This window comes from Acinonyx jubatus, chromosome B1 (assembly GCF_027475565.1).
Source record: "Acinonyx jubatus isolate Ajub_Pintada_27869175 chromosome B1, VMU_Ajub_asm_v1.0, whole genome shotgun sequence".
In the NCBI taxonomy this organism is placed as follows: domain Eukaryota; kingdom Metazoa; phylum Chordata; class Mammalia; order Carnivora; family Felidae; genus Acinonyx; species Acinonyx jubatus.
The window spans coordinates 19,531,236-19,551,170 of NC_069382.1; the positions used below are offsets into that span (position 1 = coordinate 19,531,236).

At 36.9% G+C, this 19,935-nt stretch overlaps 1 pseudogene; it reads left to right on the forward strand.

The window, feature by feature from the left end:
* The window catches only part of LOC106988324 (SWI/SNF-related matrix-associated actin-dependent regulator of chromatin subfamily E member 1-like), a 190,271-nt pseudogene that overhangs the window by 168,160 nt on the left and 2,176 nt on the right, over positions 1 to 19,935 (forward strand).

Sequence of the window (19,935 nt, forward strand, 5' to 3'; positions counted from 1 at the left end):
CAAACAGCAGAATAACAAACACTGTGTAAATCAATGTATGATTTACAATATTACATAATGCTTTTATTTAAAAAATAGCCACTGAACAATTATCCAAACCTTTAACTACCACAAAGATTTTTCATAAACAAGTAAGATCACATACTGAACAACTTCTGGAAATTGATCAACACATAAAATCTAAAATAATACAGGTAAGAGGCCAGGCCTAACTATTATACCAATAAATTTCTATACACACACACACACACACACAATCAATCACATTTAAATGTGACATATACCAACAATTATTATATTAAAACATTGCAAAAGGACACTCACACACACAAAAAAAATTAATCAGCCTTCCAGAATAGCTACATGAGGAACTTGGCATACTCCTCTCCAGGTCAAACAACCATTTGATAAAAAATTATAAAACACAAATATTTAAAGTATCTGAAAACTAACCTAAGGACATACAGCACATCAGTAACTATATTTAAAAATAAATCTCCTAAATGTCCATAAAAATGATGACAGTCTAGGACATTTGAGCTAGAACCTGTTCCCATTCCTTCCTCAGCTACATATTACAGAATACCTACTCTATCTGGAGATCAAGAAGATAGGGGCTCCTTTTTAATAGCACTGTCAGGCAAAAAGCTAGGGTATCACCCCAGGAGGGTAGTTTGCCAGAATCACTCACCTGGATCACCCCCTACCCCACCTTCAAGGAAAGGACACAAAGATGGTAGCGCAAGTTGTGGAGTAAAGATGGGACATTCTGATAAATGGCATTTTGACAACTAGTCAGAAAGATGAAAAAAATCAAATTGGGTCCATTTTCACATTACATACTGGAATAAATTCCAAGTAAAAAATTTTAAACATAAATAAAGATAAAACCATAAAAGTAACATAATATGGAATCCTTTCAAACCTGGTAGTGAGTTAAGCCTTTCTATTTCTGAAAAGCTAGCATCTGTGAACTATTAACAATTTACTACACAAACAGTTTCTAATGGCAAAAATAGTAAGCAAAATTAAAATACATATAGTAAGTTGGAGAAAACATTTGTAACCATATCAGAGATAAAGTGTTTATCTAATATATTAAAGCCCTTAGAAATCAAAAGGTAAAGATTTAACAAAAGCCAGTATGTTCAAAGATATAAACAGATAGTTCTCAGAAAACTCTTTGACAGATGTCAACCTCAGTTATAAAATGAGAAATGCAAATTAAATTATCCTGAAATACCATTTGTCACCTTTTAGATTGGCAAAAAGTCAGTTTTATAACATATACCATACGTGGGGCTAGGGAATATAAAATTTTACTATCCCTATGGAGGGCAGATAGTACCTATCAAAGTTACAAATACGTATCACCTTCGACAAGGCTATTCTACTTTTGGATTTCTAAGCACTTGAATAGGTGCCTAACAATGTATGCACAACTATACTCATTGAAGCATTATTAGCAAACAATTGCAAATTAACCTTACCATTTTTCAAAAGGAGGACTAGTTAAGTAAATTATAGTATATCGATGTCTATACAATGTAATGCTATGCAGTCATAAAAGAATTACATACAGGGACGTGATGTATAGCATGGTCACTATGGTTAATAATACCATGTTGCCTATTTGAAAGTTGCTAAGAGTAAGTCTTGAAGTTCTCATCACAATAAAAGTAACTGTAAGTAGGTATATTGACAGCTGTTAGCTAGAACTACTGTAGGGATCATTTCTCTCTATGTACATATATCAAATCATTATATTGTACACCTCAAACTAACATGTTATATCTTGATTATACCTCCATCATTCTATTTATTTTTGAGAGAGAGAGAGAGAATGTGAGGGGTGTTGGAGGGTGAGTAAAGGGGACAGAGAGTTCAAAGTGGGCTCTGCGCTGACAGCAGTGAGCCTAATGCGGGGCTTGAACTCACCAACAGTGAAATCATGTTCTGAGCCAAAGTGGGACACTCCACTGACTGAGCCACCCAGGCACTTCAATTTTACCTCAATAAATGTTTTTAATGGCAAAAATCTGCATATTGACCGATATGGATTATTTTTAGAGTAAAAGCAAGGTTTAGAACAGTGTGTTTAATATAATATCTTTTATGCAAAAAAATGAGAAGCTAAGGGAACACATTTGTTTTTCTTTGCATACACAAAAATTCAGGGAAGATGCACAACAAACAGTAACAGTATTCTCACGCAATGTGGGCAATGGGAACTGAAGGGGGACAAGTGTGAGATGAGGAGGAAGATTTTCAACATGTACACTAAAAAATGTTTTCAGTATTTAACTACATGCATTAGTTTCTTACTAAAACTACAATCTTTAGTTTAAAACAAAATATATGGTATAGGTCAAGTAATTCATTTTCCATGGACCTGCCACCACTCCTCCTTGTGAAATCCTCTAGAAAAACACACCTACAAGGAACAATTGCAAAACATTAAAAAAAAAAAAAAAAGCAGCATTTCTTACTATTGATTACAGATGGGTAAGATTTTGGCCCAAACCCCATAGGCTGAACACCTGGACAATTCTTTCAGCCTTCTGTAGAGACCTAAAAGGACTCCTTGCTCCTGAAAGGAGATGTCAATCTCACAGTAACACACCCCCAAGGGCAAGAGAAAGGAGAAGCAGGAACAGGACAGGGGAACACTTTCTCTGAAGCCCAGCATTAACCTAGGCCTTCTCCCCTCAGAGGAATGGCCTGAGGCTCACGGTGCCATGCAGCTTGAGAAGAGAGCACTAGCCCCTGAAACCCTCACTGGACCTCCTCCCAGAAATGTCTAAAGGGAGAGAAACGTCTGTTCCATGCTCTTGTGGTTAGAATGAGAAGGAAGACCAAACACACAATGATTTACATCCCTTCAAGTCTCCACCTACAGGAAATGTGAACCTATCAGTATCACAAAATGGGTACACTATTGCTTGACACTCAGACAAGGGGTTAGAGGAGGAGCCCCATGGTCCCTGGAGAGGCTAACTGGATTTTTTTCTCCAAGGGTAAGTTCAGGAGTTTATTAGTTATGGAAGACATGGCTTTAATGCTTCCTATCAATAAATATTTGCACATAACCAACACGACTTGAATCTACAATGTGCATATATTTCTTGCAACTTGAAAAACTCTAACATTAAACCAAGTAGAAATGTAATTATAGACAATACAATAACACATAGTTACAGCTTAAATTTTAAATGGAGCGTTTTTGCATGCTAGGGTAGTCACAGAAGCTGTTTGCTACTGAGGCCCTGGAGAGACATCTATGTAATCATTTGCATACTATTAAATGATACTTTTCTAGTGAAACTAGACGATATTAAACCTACATCCATGTGTTTTCCAATCTATTTTATCAATGTTGCCATGAGAGGTTCAAACATTGACTATTTCCAGTATTTCCATATGTGGCCCTTCTGTTTAATTCACAATTCACATAAATTACAAGTTTAAATATAGGATAAAAATTTACATAAAAATCATTAACCTAAAATCCTTGGAATAAGAGAATTCTGGAGAGCCAAGATTCTAAATAACTGAGTCATAATTATGAATACCATCCATAAAATATATATCATTTATATTCTATATACATATACATAGTAGATACAATACAGCCAGGTAAAAGTATGTGGGGTTATCTGTGTTGCTTAGTTTTTTCATCTATTTCATGATTGCTGTCAGCAGCCCCCATGTAGAAGCTTTTCTATTTCTCATTTTCTTGTTTTACATCTACTGTGGGCTTTTAAATCCTACGTATGTTGAAGCTTCTTCAAATAGTATGTAATGTAAGATTAAACTTTGAAATAAGTGCTAAAAGGAATTACTTGAAGCCACAGGCATGAGATTTTAATGCAGGCACTTAGAGCCATCCACTTTGGCTGTGTAGGGCTTTGTTGCTTACTGCTTAGGACTACATCTAATAGAAGAGTGTGTGAATACCTGAGTTTGGGTGAGATTAGACATCACTTTGTAAGCAATGTCTACCCTATTTATGCCTTGCATTTCTTTTGTAAAAACAAATTTCATTAAAATGCATATAAAAATCACAATATAAAATATTTTTAAAGCAAAGAAAAAAATGAGGCATAATGTAAGGCAAAGGGAAAGAAGAGACAAAGCCAGGTCTAAGACAGCACACAATGCCTACCAACTAGTCATCTCTATTTGCCAGAGATGAGTTACAAGTTTGGTTTTATGCTCTGTAGTCAGTCCAAAGAAAGTATCAAAATTCATAGTGTCTATTTAGTATAAATAATTGCTTAGATAAAACACAAGTTTTTCATATAGTGAATCCAGAAAGCAATTTTTCCTTAGTTCTTCATCAAGATGTTACTGTGCAACGTTAAACTAGAATCTGCAACAACTTTTTAAGAGATGCAAAGGTGAGTTTCATTGGATTATTTTCATAGAATTCTATAATGTCAATCAATAGCACAACTCAAAAAAAAAAAAATCTAGAGGAAAAGAAAAGGTTCCAGCTCATTGAAAACAACACAATGACTAATTCCAAAACACAAAAGCTGACCGTCTGTGGCTGCTCCTGGTAGCCCATGAGCAGTGTCCTTGAGTTTTGGGTACAGACTTGGTCAGTTAACCGTATGGGTCTCCTTAGCTCAACTCCCTAAAGGGTGTTTGACAAGCCTTACTAGTTCCCACCTGTTTGTCCCAGTTCCTAAGCACATTGCATAAGTTTTGATGTAAGCCAAAGAAACGCTGTAGGGAACTTTACGGTTATTCCAAATATCCACTTAAAATATGGTTGCTGGCTATAGGCTTTAGAACAAGAGAAGTAGAGACAAATTAATCAAAAAAATATTCATTAAAGACATTACTGTCAGTGGCTAATGGCCAATACGTGAAGCAACCTGAGGTACTTATTGCTGAAGGCACAATCCAACATAAAGAGGGAGAAAGAGAACAAAGTTTCAACATATGAATGCAGTACTACTCCTTCCTGCCTGTGAAAGCAAGCCAAAATGTCAAAACTGACTCCTTAACTTTACTTTCTATATAAACAAGTAGCATTAGCATTTCCCCAAAGGAAAGAGTGGAAAATTGTTCATAATGAGGTAAGCTTTGGAATTAAAAACACAAACAGCGGTATGCTTGAACAAAGCCAGATTATTTAATACAAACAATGGATCAATTGTCAGCTGAGTGAAAAGATAACCCAATCTCCAGTGCCTTAGGGGCCTGGAAGGATAGCTTTTACACTAGAAGTTTTTATGCATTGATTTTCCTATGTGTTAGAGAAGGGAACAGTTTTACCTTGACCAAGAGCTCTACACACACTAACGCCTAAAATTAACTTAGCACTCTAATGGAGCAGGTCTTAACCTCCTGGAAAAATGGATAACTTTCACCTATATTAATTTTTAACTATATACTCCAAAAGTGGGTATTAAAGATTCATTGAGTTTAGCAGTGCTAGAGAAAGAGTGCCAGACTTACAGCTCTTAGAACGCAAAGCATTAAAATACAAAGACTCTATGTAAATCACTGTTCACCACCAAAAACATGCCCATAACTATCAAAGTATTTACAAATACTTTTTTGATCAAGATGCTAGGGAATCAGGACTTTTGATTAGAAGAGACACCTATCCAACTCAAACCAGCTATCTCAGAAAAGGAATTGGCAGCTTCAGGATGATTATGGGCAAAGCTGGACTTCATGTGAGGACCGAGGCCTGAGAAGGGGCCAGTGCTCCCCATCTCTCTAGTTCTTGCATTGCCACATTACCACTTTTTTGGGGGTGTTGGCTTTATCCTCTCTAACATGAAACCTACTCCTTCTCCATAGGAGAAAACAGAAGTCCAGTGGCTCTCTGCTAGCATCTTTCTAAGCTGAGATGAAAAGGTTCTTTTAATTTACTTCCTTCTGTATTTGGTCCAACTGAATCACCAGCCTAATCTTGGACCAATCTTGTAGCCAGGGTGGGTGTTTTGTCATTGGTCCCGATAGGGTCATGTGCCTATTCTTAAACAAGGGGCAAAGGTTTAGGATTGTAACAAAGGAAGGTAAGTAGTTTCCGCAAAAGCAAGGAGAATGCACTGTACCACAGAAATAGTGATAAGTGATCAATTAAACTACCCATACAAAACTTGCTTATTTTGCTCTACTAAGTATTCTGACCAATTCAGATCATGCAGAAGTTGCCTACAGAATGTAGGGCCACTTTAGAATACTGGATACAGGATCTCACTAAGGTCTTAGTAATTTTATCTATGACTTACCTTACACTAGAATGGATTTAAGGCTGATTTGAATGTTACATAACTGGCACCAAGAGTCACACTAATGTATAGTGATGGCAGTAGAAGCCAATATTCCGTAAGGAACAAACAAAACTTATTCAAAGAAGTGCAGTTGTGTTAAGAGAACATATATACCTGGAATAGATTGCTATGTGGCTCAGCAGGACTACTTGAGAGTCCCATGTGTCAAGAAGAATGGCTTTTATATAAGCTATTACTTGAATGGAATTGGATGTTTCTAAGGTATGTTAAAACAAACCTCTTCTTCCAGCAATAAGTTGAACTGGATATTCTGAAAAGCCCTTACTGCAAAACACATAGAAATAGTAGATAAAATACAGCAAACATCCATTTAAATGCATAGTTGTGCTTCCAATAGAGTGAGAAAAATATCCAAGGGGAAACAATAAGACAAAGCAGAAAACCCGGATGGTCAATGAGCACATACACTATGACTGCTCTACGAACATTTGCCAACCCCAACACTCTAGGGACTTGGATCTGAAGCCTGTGCAGGGGACAGAGGACAAGGCTTTGAGCCCTTGCAAAGAAAAGAGTTGGAAGTGAGATGCCCACATAAATTCAGAAGTCATCCATCAGGGAAGAAAAGCTTCTAAAGAAAGTAAAAAGATGAAAGGGAGATATGTCCATCTCTGTCTGAGACCTAAGAAAGGGGGGGGGGGGGCAGGGAAATCTCCCATGAGAATGAAAAACCATAGTCTTACCCTCACACACGTTTGGATTTTGAATTTGTACTTCAGCAGGAGCTAAGAAAACTTAAGCCAAGAAAGAAAGGTACAGAAATCCCAAGCAGGAAATGTTTTGGAACCTCAAGTAAACAAATATATAACTTATCTTGAGTGACATAGAACAGGGGCCTCAGACTTCCCACAAATTGAGAAAAGCTGAACAGGTACTCACAAATGTAAACTGTAAAACATATAAATTATTTATTGGTTATGCTGACACTGGCCCATGGTAGCACATTTCTTTATGTCAAAGTTGAAGGGGGTCAAGAATTTTTTTATAAGTTCATAGAACCAGAGCACCTCAGTGGCTCATTCAGTTGAGCTTCTGACTTGATTTTGGCTCAGGTCATGGTCCCAAGATGGTGGGATGGAGCCATGCATGGGGTCCCAGAATGAACATGGAACCTGCTTAAGATTCTCTCTCCCTCTGCCCTCTCCCCCAGTCACGCTCACTCTCTATAAAATAATTTTTTTTTTAATTTCATCTATCTTTAGGAGGAAATGAAGGTGAAAAAGCTTAACAACTTAAGGCACAAGAAAGTATAATAAATTTAAATGTAATCACCATAAATGTAAACGGTTTGAATTAATCATTTAAACACAAGTAGTAAGACTAGGTTCCAAGATGGAATCTGGCAATATGCAGTTTAAAAGAGCCCACCTAAAAATGATGATATATACAACGAACTCCTAAAACTCAACAATAAAAAAGCAAGCATCTTGATTTACAGATGAGTCAAAGACTTCAACAGATACCTCATCAATGAAGATATCCAGATAGCAAATGAGCATATGAAAAGATGCTCCACATCATATGTCATCAGGCAAATGCAAATTAAGACAAAATTCCACTACCTACTCATGAGAATGACCTAAATCAAGAACACTGAGAACACCAAAATCTGGTAGGGAGTGGAGCCACAGGAACTCTCACATGCTGCTGGGAGGAATGCAAAATGGTACAGCCACTTAACGTTTGACAGTTTCTTACAAAACTAAACATAATCTTACCCATTGTGATCCCACAATGGTGCTCCTTGGTATTTACCCTGAAGTGTTGATAACTTATATCCACCACACAAAAACCTGCACACCGATGTTTATACCAGCTTTATTCCTAACTGCCAAAACTTAGAAACAATCATGAAGTCCTTCAGTAGGTGAATCAAGAACCTGTGATACACCCAGACAAAAGACTATTATTCAACAGTAAAAGGAAATAAGCTAGCAAGCCACAAAAAAAAAAAAGAAAAAAAACAAAACAAAAAAAACAAAAACAAAAACAAAAAAAACAACCATGGAGGAATCTTAAATGGATATTGCTAAGTGAAAGAAATCAATCTACAAAAGGGTACATACTGTATAATTGCCACTTATGACATTCTGGAAAAGGGAACACCGTGAAGACAATGAAAACATGGTTCATTGGGCAAAGAGGGAGGTTGAGGGATGAATAAACAACACAGAGGACTTTTAGGACAGTGAAAACACTCTGTATAATACTATAATGATAGATATACATCATTATACTTTTGTCCAAACCCATGGAGGATACAACACCATGAGTGAACCCTGAACTAAACTATGGACTCTGGTTGATTATTCATATGGGTTCATTCTTGGTAAAACAACAACAAAAAACAAAATAAAATAAAGTGCCATTCTAGCACTTGATATTGATAATAGAGGAGGCTATGCAAGAATGAGGGTAGGGAATATATGAGAAAGCTCTGTGCCACTTTTTTCATTTTATTGTAAACATAACACTATTATGTTAACATAATATGATAACATAATTATCATGATGAAGATTAAAATTAAAAGACAGAAAAGCAGTTACCGACAAAATATAAATATTAACCAAAAGAAAACTGACATAACATTGTTAGTATTTGATAAAATAGATTAAAGGTTAAAAGCAATAGGAGATAAAAATGATCGAACTCTCAGCTGTGGAGAACAAACTGATGGTTACCAGGGGGGAGGTGGATGGGTAGGGGGGATGGGTAAAATAGTTCATGGGGATTAAGGAATGCATTTGTTGTAATGAGCACCGGGTGTTGTATGAAAGTACTGAATCACTATAATGTATACCTCAGACTGGTAGAACTCTGTATGCTATCTATAATGGAATTTAAATAAAAACTTTTTTAAAAAGCTCCAGTTCAGCAAAAAGACATACCAATCATAAGCTTTATGCAACTAAAAGTAGAGCTTCAAAACACAGAAGATAAAACTTCAGAGAATTAAGAAAATAATTGGACAGATCCAGCCATAACATTTTCAACCACGTTTAGTAATTGGTAAATATACCAAAACTTATTAAGAATGCAGAAGAACTGGGCTACATAATTAACCAAATTGAATATATATAAGACCTTACACTAACAATAGTAACACACATTCTTCTTAGCATGTGATTACAAAAGCAGCTATCAAATCTCAATTTCAAATAGTAAGTATTATACAGAAAAATATAGTCTGACCAAATTTAATTACATTAGAAATTAATAAAAGGTCATTTATAACAATACATTTACAAATTCTAAAACATGTAAAATACCTAATGAGTAAAAGTGGAAATAATAGAAATGTACTTAGTAAAATAATGAAAACTGCCTATCAAAAGTTAGGGATGTAGGCAAAGTCTAGAAAATCCAGATCACTAAATTCCATACTAGAAAATTAAAATTTAAAAATGAATGAATTAGGGTAGCCTGGCTGGCTCAGTCAGTTAAGTGTCCAACTTCAGCTCTGGTCATGATTTCACTGTTCCTGGATTTGAGCCCTGCTTTGGGCTCTGCACTGACAGCTCATAGTCAGAAGACTGATTCAAATTCTGTGTCTCCCTCTATCTGCCCCTCCCTGCACACGCATATGCTCTCTCTCTCTCAAAAATAAACATTAAAAAAATAAAAATGGAACAATCTATTTAAAAAAAAAACGTTTGTTTTTTTGTTTTTGTTTTTGTTTTTAACAGAACTAGACTAATCATAAAGTTTTTATGGACCCACAAGACTGAAAATAGCCAAAGCAATCTTGAAAATGAGTAACAAAGCTGGAGGTATCAATCACAATTCTACATTTCAAGTTATATTACAAAGCTGTAGTAATCAGAACAGTATGGTACTGGTATACACATACCCCCCCCCCAAAAAAAAAAACACACATAGATCATCTGAACAAGACACAAAGCCCAGAAACAAACCCATGATTATATGATCAATTAATTTTCAACAAAGGAGTCAATAATATTCAATGGGAAAAAGACAGTCTCTTCAACAAACAGTGTTGGAAAAACTAGACAGACAGCTACATGCAGAAGAATGAAACTAGCCCACTCCCTTATACCATACACAAAAATAAACTCAAAATGGATTAAGGACTTAAACCTGAGACCTGAAGCCATAAAACACATGCAGTAATTTCTCTGGTATCAGCCATAGCAACATTTTTCTAGATAGGCCTCCTGAGGCAAGGAAAATAAAAACAAACTATTGGGACTTTATCAAAATAAAAAGCTATTGCACAATAAAGCAAACAACCAACAAAACTAAAACACAGCCTACTGAATGGGACAAGGTATTTGCCAATATAATAGCCAATAAAGGGTTAGTATCCAAAATATATAACGAACTTATACAACTCAACAACAATGAAAATAATCTATTAAAATGGGCAGAAGACATGAACAGACATTTTCTCTAAAGGCATACAAAAGGCCAAGAGACACATGAAAAGAGGCTCAATGTCATTCATCATCAAGGAAATACAAATTAAAACCACACTGAGATTTCACCTCACACCTGTCAGAATGGCTAAAATAAAAAACACAAACAACTACTGGTGAGGATGTAGAGAAAATGGAACCCTTGTGCGCAGCTAATGGGAATGCAAACTAGTACAGCCACTGTGGAAAACAGTATGGAGTTTCCTTAAAAAATTAAAAATAGAACTACCCTATGATCTAGTAATTCATTACTGAGTATTCATCCATAGAATTCAAAAGTACTAATTTAAAAAGATATAAGCACCCCTATATGTATTGTAGCATTATTTACCATAGCCAAATTATGGTAGCAACCCAACTTCCCATCATTATTTGAATGGATGAAGAAGATGTGGGGTATGTGCACATGTGTGTACATGTGCGTGCATATAATATATATATACATATACACATGTATACACAATGTATGCATACATACACACACACACACACATATATAATATACAATGGAGTATTACTCAGCCATAAAAAAGAATGAAACCTTGCCATTTGCAACAACAAATGTATGGATCTACAGAGTATAATGCTAAGTGAAATAAGTCAGTGAGAGAAAGACAAATACCGTACAATTTCACTCATGTGGAATTTAAGAAACAAAACAAAGGAAAAAAGGGGCAAACAAAAACAGACTCTTAACTATAGAGAACTAATGGTTAACAGAGGAGAGGTATGTAAGGGAATGGGTAAAAGATAAGGGGATTACAAGTACACTCATCATGATGAGCACTGAGTAATATATTGTTCAATAACTGCATAGCACACTTGAAACTAAACTAATAATGTATGTTAACTCCACTGGAATTAAAATAAAAAACTTAAAGGGTGCCCAGGTGGCTCAGTTGGTTAAGCGTCTACTCTTCATCTCAGCTCAGGTCTTTATCTCAAGGTTGTGAGTTCAAACTCCACCTTGGGCTCCACTCTGGGTGCCAAGCCTACTTAATAAAAGAAATAGAAAAAAGTAAAGTAAATTAAAGAAAAGAGGGGCACCTAGGTGGCTCAGTCAGTTAAGCGTCTGACTTCAGCTCAGCTCATGATCATGCTGTTTGTGAGTTCCAGCCACAGTGCTGAGTGAGTTCAGCCTCTATGCTGACATCTCAGAGCCTGGAACTTGCTTTGGATTCCCTCTCTCTGCCCTTCCCCTGCTTGCTCACTCACTCGCTCTGTCTCTCAAAAATAAACATGAAAAAATTTTGAAAAGAAAAACTTAGTAAATGTTTTTATAAAGTCAAACTCTTCTAAAATACAAAAGTAGTTGCCAGGGAATGGGGGACATAGGATGAAGTTGGTAAAGGATAGTAACTTTCAGTTATAGAACGACTGAAGTCTGAGGATCAAATGTATACCTTGATGACTATAGTTGCTAACACTGTATCGTATAACTTAAATTTGCTAACAGAGTAGAACTTAAATATTCTCACAAAAATAGTTTTTAAAAAGATAAATATGTTAGGTGACTGATGTGTTAATTACCTCAATGTGGGGAATCCGTTCACAATGTATATGCATATTCAATCATCATGTTGTACACCTAAGTATCTTACAGTTTTATTTGTCAAGTAGACTGCAATAAAGCTAAAACAAACAGAAAATGAATGCATTAAATGATCCAGCATTTCTACTCTGGATATATATCCAAAAGACTTATAATCAGGATTTTGGAGAGATGTTTGCATACCTATGTTCACTGCAGCATTATTCACAGGATTCTAAAGGCAGAAGCAACTTAAATGTACATCAACAGATAAATGGATAGATAAAATAGGAAATATGTACACAATGGAACAGTATTCAGTATTTAAAAAAGGAAATCCTGTCATATGCTACCACACGAATGAGCCTTGAGAACATTATGCTAAGTGAAATGTCATTCACAAAAAATACTACATGATTCCACTTATATGAGGTATCTAAGTAGTCAAACTCTTAGAAATACAAAATAGAAATATAGTTGCCAGGAGCCGGAAGAAGAAGAAAAGAGCTTTTGTAACATGGGTATAGACTTGTAGTTTTCCCAGATGAAAAAGTTCTAGGGATTTGTTGTACACTATTGTACATATATTAACACTACTATACTATGCACTTATAGTTAACCTAAACATTACTGTCTTAACTTTTCCTCTTCTTACCTCGTTAAAAAAATTAACAAATTAAGCACCTATAAGGGGGAAAAGACAAAGTAGATCTAAACAAAGAGGAAGAAAGGAAATAATATAAGAGCAAATAGTAATTAAATGGGGCAAAATTCAGTGGAAAGGATCAACAAAACCCAATGTTATTTCTTTCAAAAGATTAATGAGATTATAAGTCCCCTTTAAAACAGATCAATCGAGAAGAGAATAGAGAATACAAAATGAACGTGTGTGTGTGTGTGTGTGTGTGTGTGCGCGTGTATACATTCCAGAGGAAAGAGGGTGTGTGAGATGGGCTAAACAGGTGATTAAGGAGTGCACTTTTGATGAGCACTGGGTATCATGTCAAAGTGTTGAATCACTATATTGTACACCTGAAACCTGTGTTACACTGTATGTTAACTCACTGGAACTAACTGGAATTTAACTTAAAACTTTTTTGAAAAAATTTTAAAATGAGAACATCTCAAAAAAGACTGAAATGCAGGATATGCCTGTAGACGTAGCAGAGATGTAAAAGATTATAATATGAATGATTTCATAGTAATCAAAGTGAAAACCTGGATAAAGTGGATGCCTTCCTACCAAAGTACCATACTGGAGACTAGGCTGAAAACCTGGATGACAGAATAGCCTCTATACAAGTTTAACCAACAATTAAAAAGATTTCATCACTCCCCTCTCCTGACTAAAATTTAAGTCAAGAAATAAAACGCTGAGCTTCTATAGTTGTATAGGTGAATTCCAAACTCCAAACCTACTCAGACAGGTCCAAAGGACACAAACAGTGGAGGCAAGAATACAAACATTCAAAGGGCAAAAAGTATAAACCAACCCTTCTGTAAGTAGTCAAACTGTCAGTCATACCTGAAGCATAGTAATTCGCAAACGAGTTTTATGATGGAACATTATTTGTATAACCTTACTGAAATCCATCTCCAAGTTAAAATCCAAATTGAGATCAAATTATTCAAGATTACAATACCTGTGTTTTATCAAGTATTTAATCTCCTCCAAGATTTTTACTAAACACTTGATAAATGCTTTTGTCTATTCTTCAAACCTATAAAATAAATATTCTATATACTTCATAGGGGAGAAATCTGAGAGTCAAAAAGGTTGAGGAGTTTATAAAACATCACACAGCTGGAACTGGAATTTGATCTGGATCTCACTGAAATTTTGAGTTGAAATTCATGCTGACAACTGGTAGGCAGACTAGCTGACCAGTCACACTCAGCACAGAGCACAAGAACTGTGGCCTAGAATCCCTACTGATCAAGGACCAGACTATTAAATCATCAGTCCTTTAGGGGTGCCTGGGTGGCTCATCAGTTAAGCAGCCAACTTTGGCTCAGGTCATAATCTCGCAGTTTATGAGTTCAGGCCCCACATCAGGTTCACTGCTGTCACCCTGTCAGGGAAAAGCCTGCTTTGGATCCTCTGTCCCCCCTCTCTCAGCCCCTCCCCTGCTCACACGCTCTCAAAAAAAATATGTAATAAATAAATCATATAAATGTAAAAATAAATAAGATAACCAGTCCTTTAATCCTCCCCCTTTTGACTCACATCATCCAAAGTTTATCAAATCTGAGCAAACTATCATGTATACAAGAAGCCCTCAATCTACATTTCTAGTAAAAATAAATTTCAGGAAAAGAACTACAGCAGTAATAGCTTAAGTTCAAACTCTATTCTATCTCATCCTTCAACGTTTCAATCTTCCACCCCCACCCCCATGTCTATGGCTCTGCTCTCTGAGCTAGATACGGCTTTCCTCTCTTCCATTCAGACTCAAAGCGATAGAACAGAAAGGGATGGGAATCACAGAAGACTGTTAAGATCTGGAAAATGGGGCTCAAGATGATCTTCTGACCCCTATTACATGGGGCCAGACCTCATTGGTAGGTGCTGATTTTCTATGTTGCATCTTTCTTGGTTCCTCCTTTTCTCTCACTCTGGCTCCTATCGAAGTGTCCCCTGCTCTGACTTTAAACATAGCTTCTATCATCTCACACAGAGAAATAACTGAAGCCCTAAAAGATCAGGGGATCCATGATAGTTATTTCTACCATTTGACTTGAAACACATTTTTACAAAATTCATCACCTTCCACATGGCATCTACATGCATTCAGCAAATGCATGCACATACCATCACAACAGCAGCAGCCCTTGTCCTGAGTCTTGTCTCCCCACCTTTTTCCTGAGACGCAAATGATCAGCAGGCCTTCTTTGTCAGGGATGACGTTGTGTTACCTAAGAATCATAGCTGGATGGGGCTGGGTGCATTATGCTTTTATAAAGGATGGCAGATAGTCCTTATATACAAATGTTCATTCTTTATTCTCCAAAATCTGGGTTCACATCTGAGATTCTTCCTAACTTTGCACAAAATCTCACTGCATTGGTAATGCCATAATTCCATTGGCTTGAAACTGATTAAATATGCACCTATCTTTTAAAAAAAGAACTGCAGAGAATGTGCTTTGGCAAAAAATTTGCCATGCCTACAGAGTATATGGAACTGGTTTTATTTCAGACATAATGTATTTAAAGGATAGGGTCTATAAACCTGTGTTGCATCTGCGCATGTCATATAGATTTATTTCCTCAGCCCGATTTGCCACTGTTCTTACCTTTGTTGCCATCACTGCAGAATTAGTATTTTTGTCATCATTAGAGAGTTATAGTTCAGCAGTGAATCAAAACTGCAATCTTATTCCATCACATTTCGAAGTCAGTACATGCTTAGAGCTCCTTTCGGAGGTCATTAAGCACCACCGAGTGAGTGATGATATAAATTTCCTTGCACACCCAGGAAGAAGAAAACCCAACACTCTAACTGCCCTTGGCTATCATGGAAGGAGACGGTGTTGGTAACCACAGTCTGTTAGCATTGAGTTCCTAGGTGACCAGTTGCACAGAACTCCACTTACGCTACCAAACAAAAACCGACGAGGGGCTTTTAGTGTGGTGGGCGTTGGGGATGACAGTAGTTCTGGAGGATGCAGAACTAAGGCCCAGAGCAGGTTTACACAGAGCAAGGTGGTGACTGTATTTTCAATCACACAATGTCTACAGGGCCCACAAGCCTCTGTCAGACAGCTAACACAGCCTTGCAGTTAAGAACAACCATATGTCGACTCCAAATCCTGAGAATTCAGTGAGTTTTATGAATATGCTGTTTTGTTCTATCAAATTCTTCTACTCCTTGATTCCTTAAAACAACTTCTGCAGCACTTTGCAGGTAAAACTAAAATTTGCATAATTACTTCATTTGAAGTTAACCTTCTAAGGCTGCAAAACCGATTCAAGTGATTTTTTTTAATTTTTTTTTCAACGTTTATTTATTTTGGGGACAGAGAGAGACAGAGCATGAACGGGGGAGGAGCAGAGAGAGAGGGAGACACAGAATCGGAAACAGGCTCCAGGCTCCGAGCCATCAGCCCAGAGCCCGACGCGGGGCTCGAACTCACGGACCGCGAGATCGTGACCTGGCTGAAGTCGGACGCTTAACCGACTGCGCCACCCAGGCGCCCCTCAAGTGATTTTTAATGAATTCTTATCATTAAATGAAACAATACTTTTCCCCTCAAAAAAGTACCAATTTCCTGGAAATGTACTTTATGGCTGTCTTTCCTTTATTAATTGATCCTGGTCATTTAATTCAATAACTTTTATAAAGTTAAAATTATAACGATTGAATTGACTTTTGCCTAACTTCCAATTATGTCTAATTTGTTTCTACTCAGTCTCATTAGATCCAATTATGGTTGAACTAATCGTAATTTCTCCCAATAGTTCATTTACTTTAAAATAAGGACTCTGTCCTCTGTTACTTTCAAGTAATTTTTCATCAGGGTTGGGTAGGGTCTCTTAATTATATTAATACAAATGGCTTTCTACATGCATCGGTAACTTTGCATTTAGTACTTAGGCAATCCATTGTAACTCAGCAAAGCTGGCTAGATCCTAGATACAGGAGAGGAGCTTGATAGGTAGCTACTCAGCAGCCCTAAGTAGTATCAATTGTATGGGAGATAATCCCTTGGCCTCACATTTCATTACCATAGAGAAAACTGTAGAAATAATAATAATAATAATAATAATAATAATAATAATAATAATAATATAGAATTTGAGTAAAAGGGAGTGAAGTACAAACCCTAGCACTTGAGACCCTCCCAGAGCTCATCCAATGTAGCTCTTCATCTGGCTGTTCATCTGTATCATTTATCATAGCTTTTATTACTTATTAAGATGGTAAATTTAAGTGTTTCCCTGAGTTTTATGAGTTATTTTAGGAAATAATCGAATCTGGAGGGGAGTCATAGGAACGTCTGACTCATAGCCAATAGCCAACTGTTCAGCGCACAATTAACACTTAGGGTTTGTGACTGCATCCAAAGAGCAGGGAGGGCAGTCTTGTGGGACTGAGCTCTTAACCTGTGGGATCTGACACCATCTCTAGGTACAGAGTGTTAGAATTGAGTTAAACTGTAGGACACCCAGCTAGTGTCAGAGAATTGTTTGGTATTGGGGGGAAAAACCCCATTCATCTGGGGTCAGAAATGTCCTGAGTGTGATAGTAAAGGAGATACACACAAGACAAGCAGCACAGGTTTTTCTTCCAATAACAATTCATATTTTCCCTTATAAAGAGATAGTAATGGTAAGAAATTTAAACATGAGGGTTAAGGATAAGATCTTGATACGATTACAATGGCAAAAATAGGAAAGACACCAAGATAAAAAATTGGAAAAAAAATATAGTCCAGGAGAGCTGAGATTATGTTGTGTTTCTGCCTCAAAACTGCTCTGTAACTTTGTATAACACATTTCCTTTTCCTGAAGTCTTAATTTTCTTTTTTTTTTTTTGTAAGGAGTGAAATAAGCCATCTCTAAGGTCCCCAAATATTGGCTTTCTCACAATCTATATGGAGAGTGAATGGATCCCTCATTTCAATTTTATAATGCTTATGCACAGTACTTCAAGCAGTAGGTCTAAACACTCTCACTGGTCCTAATAAATAATTAAATCCAGCATTCAGCAGCTGGAGGCTACTGCACTCTGTTAAGTATTCTTGAATCTTATTCTATCAATGTATCAAAATAAAATGCCAACAACTTAGTAGATATGGTAGATATAAGCCTATTAGCAACTGTGACTGTGGTGTTATCTCAGAAAACCTTCTGAGAATAATGATAAGAAGTGGATCATGCTGAAAATTAGCCTAATTCCCCCCCCCCACCAGATACACTAAAATAATTAACCATTCCATCCTTGGAAATTCACTACTCTCAAATATTCAAAAACCTTCCTAAGGGGGTACCTGGGTGGCTTAGTCAGTTAAGCATCTGACTCTTGATTTCAGGTCATGATCTCACTATTTCATCAGTTCAAGCCCCAGGTTGGGGTCAGTGCTGACAGGGTGGAGCCTGATTGGGATTCTCTCTTACCCTCTCTCTCTGCCTCTCAACTGCTCATTCCTTCTCTCTCTCTCAAAATAAATTAACAAACATTAAAAAAAAAAAAAAAAGCAGGGGCGTCCGGGTGGCTCAGTCCATTAAGCGTCCAACTTCGGCTTGGGTCACTATCTCGCAGTTTGTGAGTTCGAGCCCCGCATTGGGCTCTGTGCCCACAGCTCAGAGTCTGGAGCCTGCTTCGGATTCTCTGTCTCTTCCTCTCTCTGCCCCTCCCATGCTCATGCTCTCTCTCTGTCTCTCAACAATAAATTAAAGTTTTTAAAAAATCCTTAAAAAAAACAAACAAAAAACAGAAAAACAAAAAACAAAACCTTCCTAAGATCTGCAGTTTGGGAACTGACATTAGTCTAGTTCTTTATGCAGGTATTAATGGCATCCTCACTGGGTTAATAATCATACATAATAGCAGCCTTGCCTTTCATTGCAAATTTTTAAAATACCTGTTTATACTCACTATCATAATGTCAACCTTAAAATTCTTAGCAAAAAATTCAGGGAAATAATAACGTGGGTTAAATATCTGGCATGCCCATAAATAATCACGTGGTAAAAGAAATGTCAGTAATCTCTAACAGTCCTGTGAAAGACATCAAGTTTAGCATTATCAAGTTAATTTTAAAAAATCCTGCAACTGCTGAACTTTCAAGGTGTAATGTTGCCTGCAACTGAGATATGTGCCTATTCAAGATTATCGGCAATATACACGTCAACATCTCTAGTAAACTCTACCTGACCTCACCATGTGAGGAAACAGGGAGAAGGGATGGTGAGAGTATAGCTCAGTACAAGGCTTGAACCTCCAGGAAGTGAGGCAACCAAATTATTGCCCCACCATGCCTCTCTCCCACCTATTTTGATCATCCAGACAGACCTACACTGAAGCAAAATGAAAGCGCTAACATAGAAAAGTAAGGCCAAGGAAAGTCTTAGTTTCACACAGAGAAATACCTAGTCATCGTGCCACACAGTGCACTCCTGACCCCAGGATTTTGTACTCTCTTGCTATTGACTGTAAGATGCAGAAGGTAGTACAAATCCATCACTGTCACTGGAAATACTGCACAAAACACACATGCTACAGATAACTTATCAGAGTAAAAACAAGATTCTGGGACATCAGAAACCCCCACTTAACATGTGTCTAACTTTTTTTCTAAGCTACCAGTTGCCCCTCACCCCACTTCAGACATGACACCATGAAACACAGGCCAATCCACGGAGTCACCAGCTGCCTGGGAGATGGCCAGGTATTCGAAGTTCTGCACAAAGATATAAAATGAACTTGTGTGATACTCTTCCTTGGAAATTTAAATTAGGAATGCATAGAAACCAGGCACTTGGCAGTAGAAGCTAAGGTGGGAAAATTCTAATAGAGGATTTTAAGGACCAAAAGTGAGCCAAGGTTAAGACAGGAGTGGACAGTAACTGCTAGCCCCTGGCCAATCTACCATCTAGGGACTAAGACTATAAACATATATGGAGACAATTTATTGCTAAGATAAA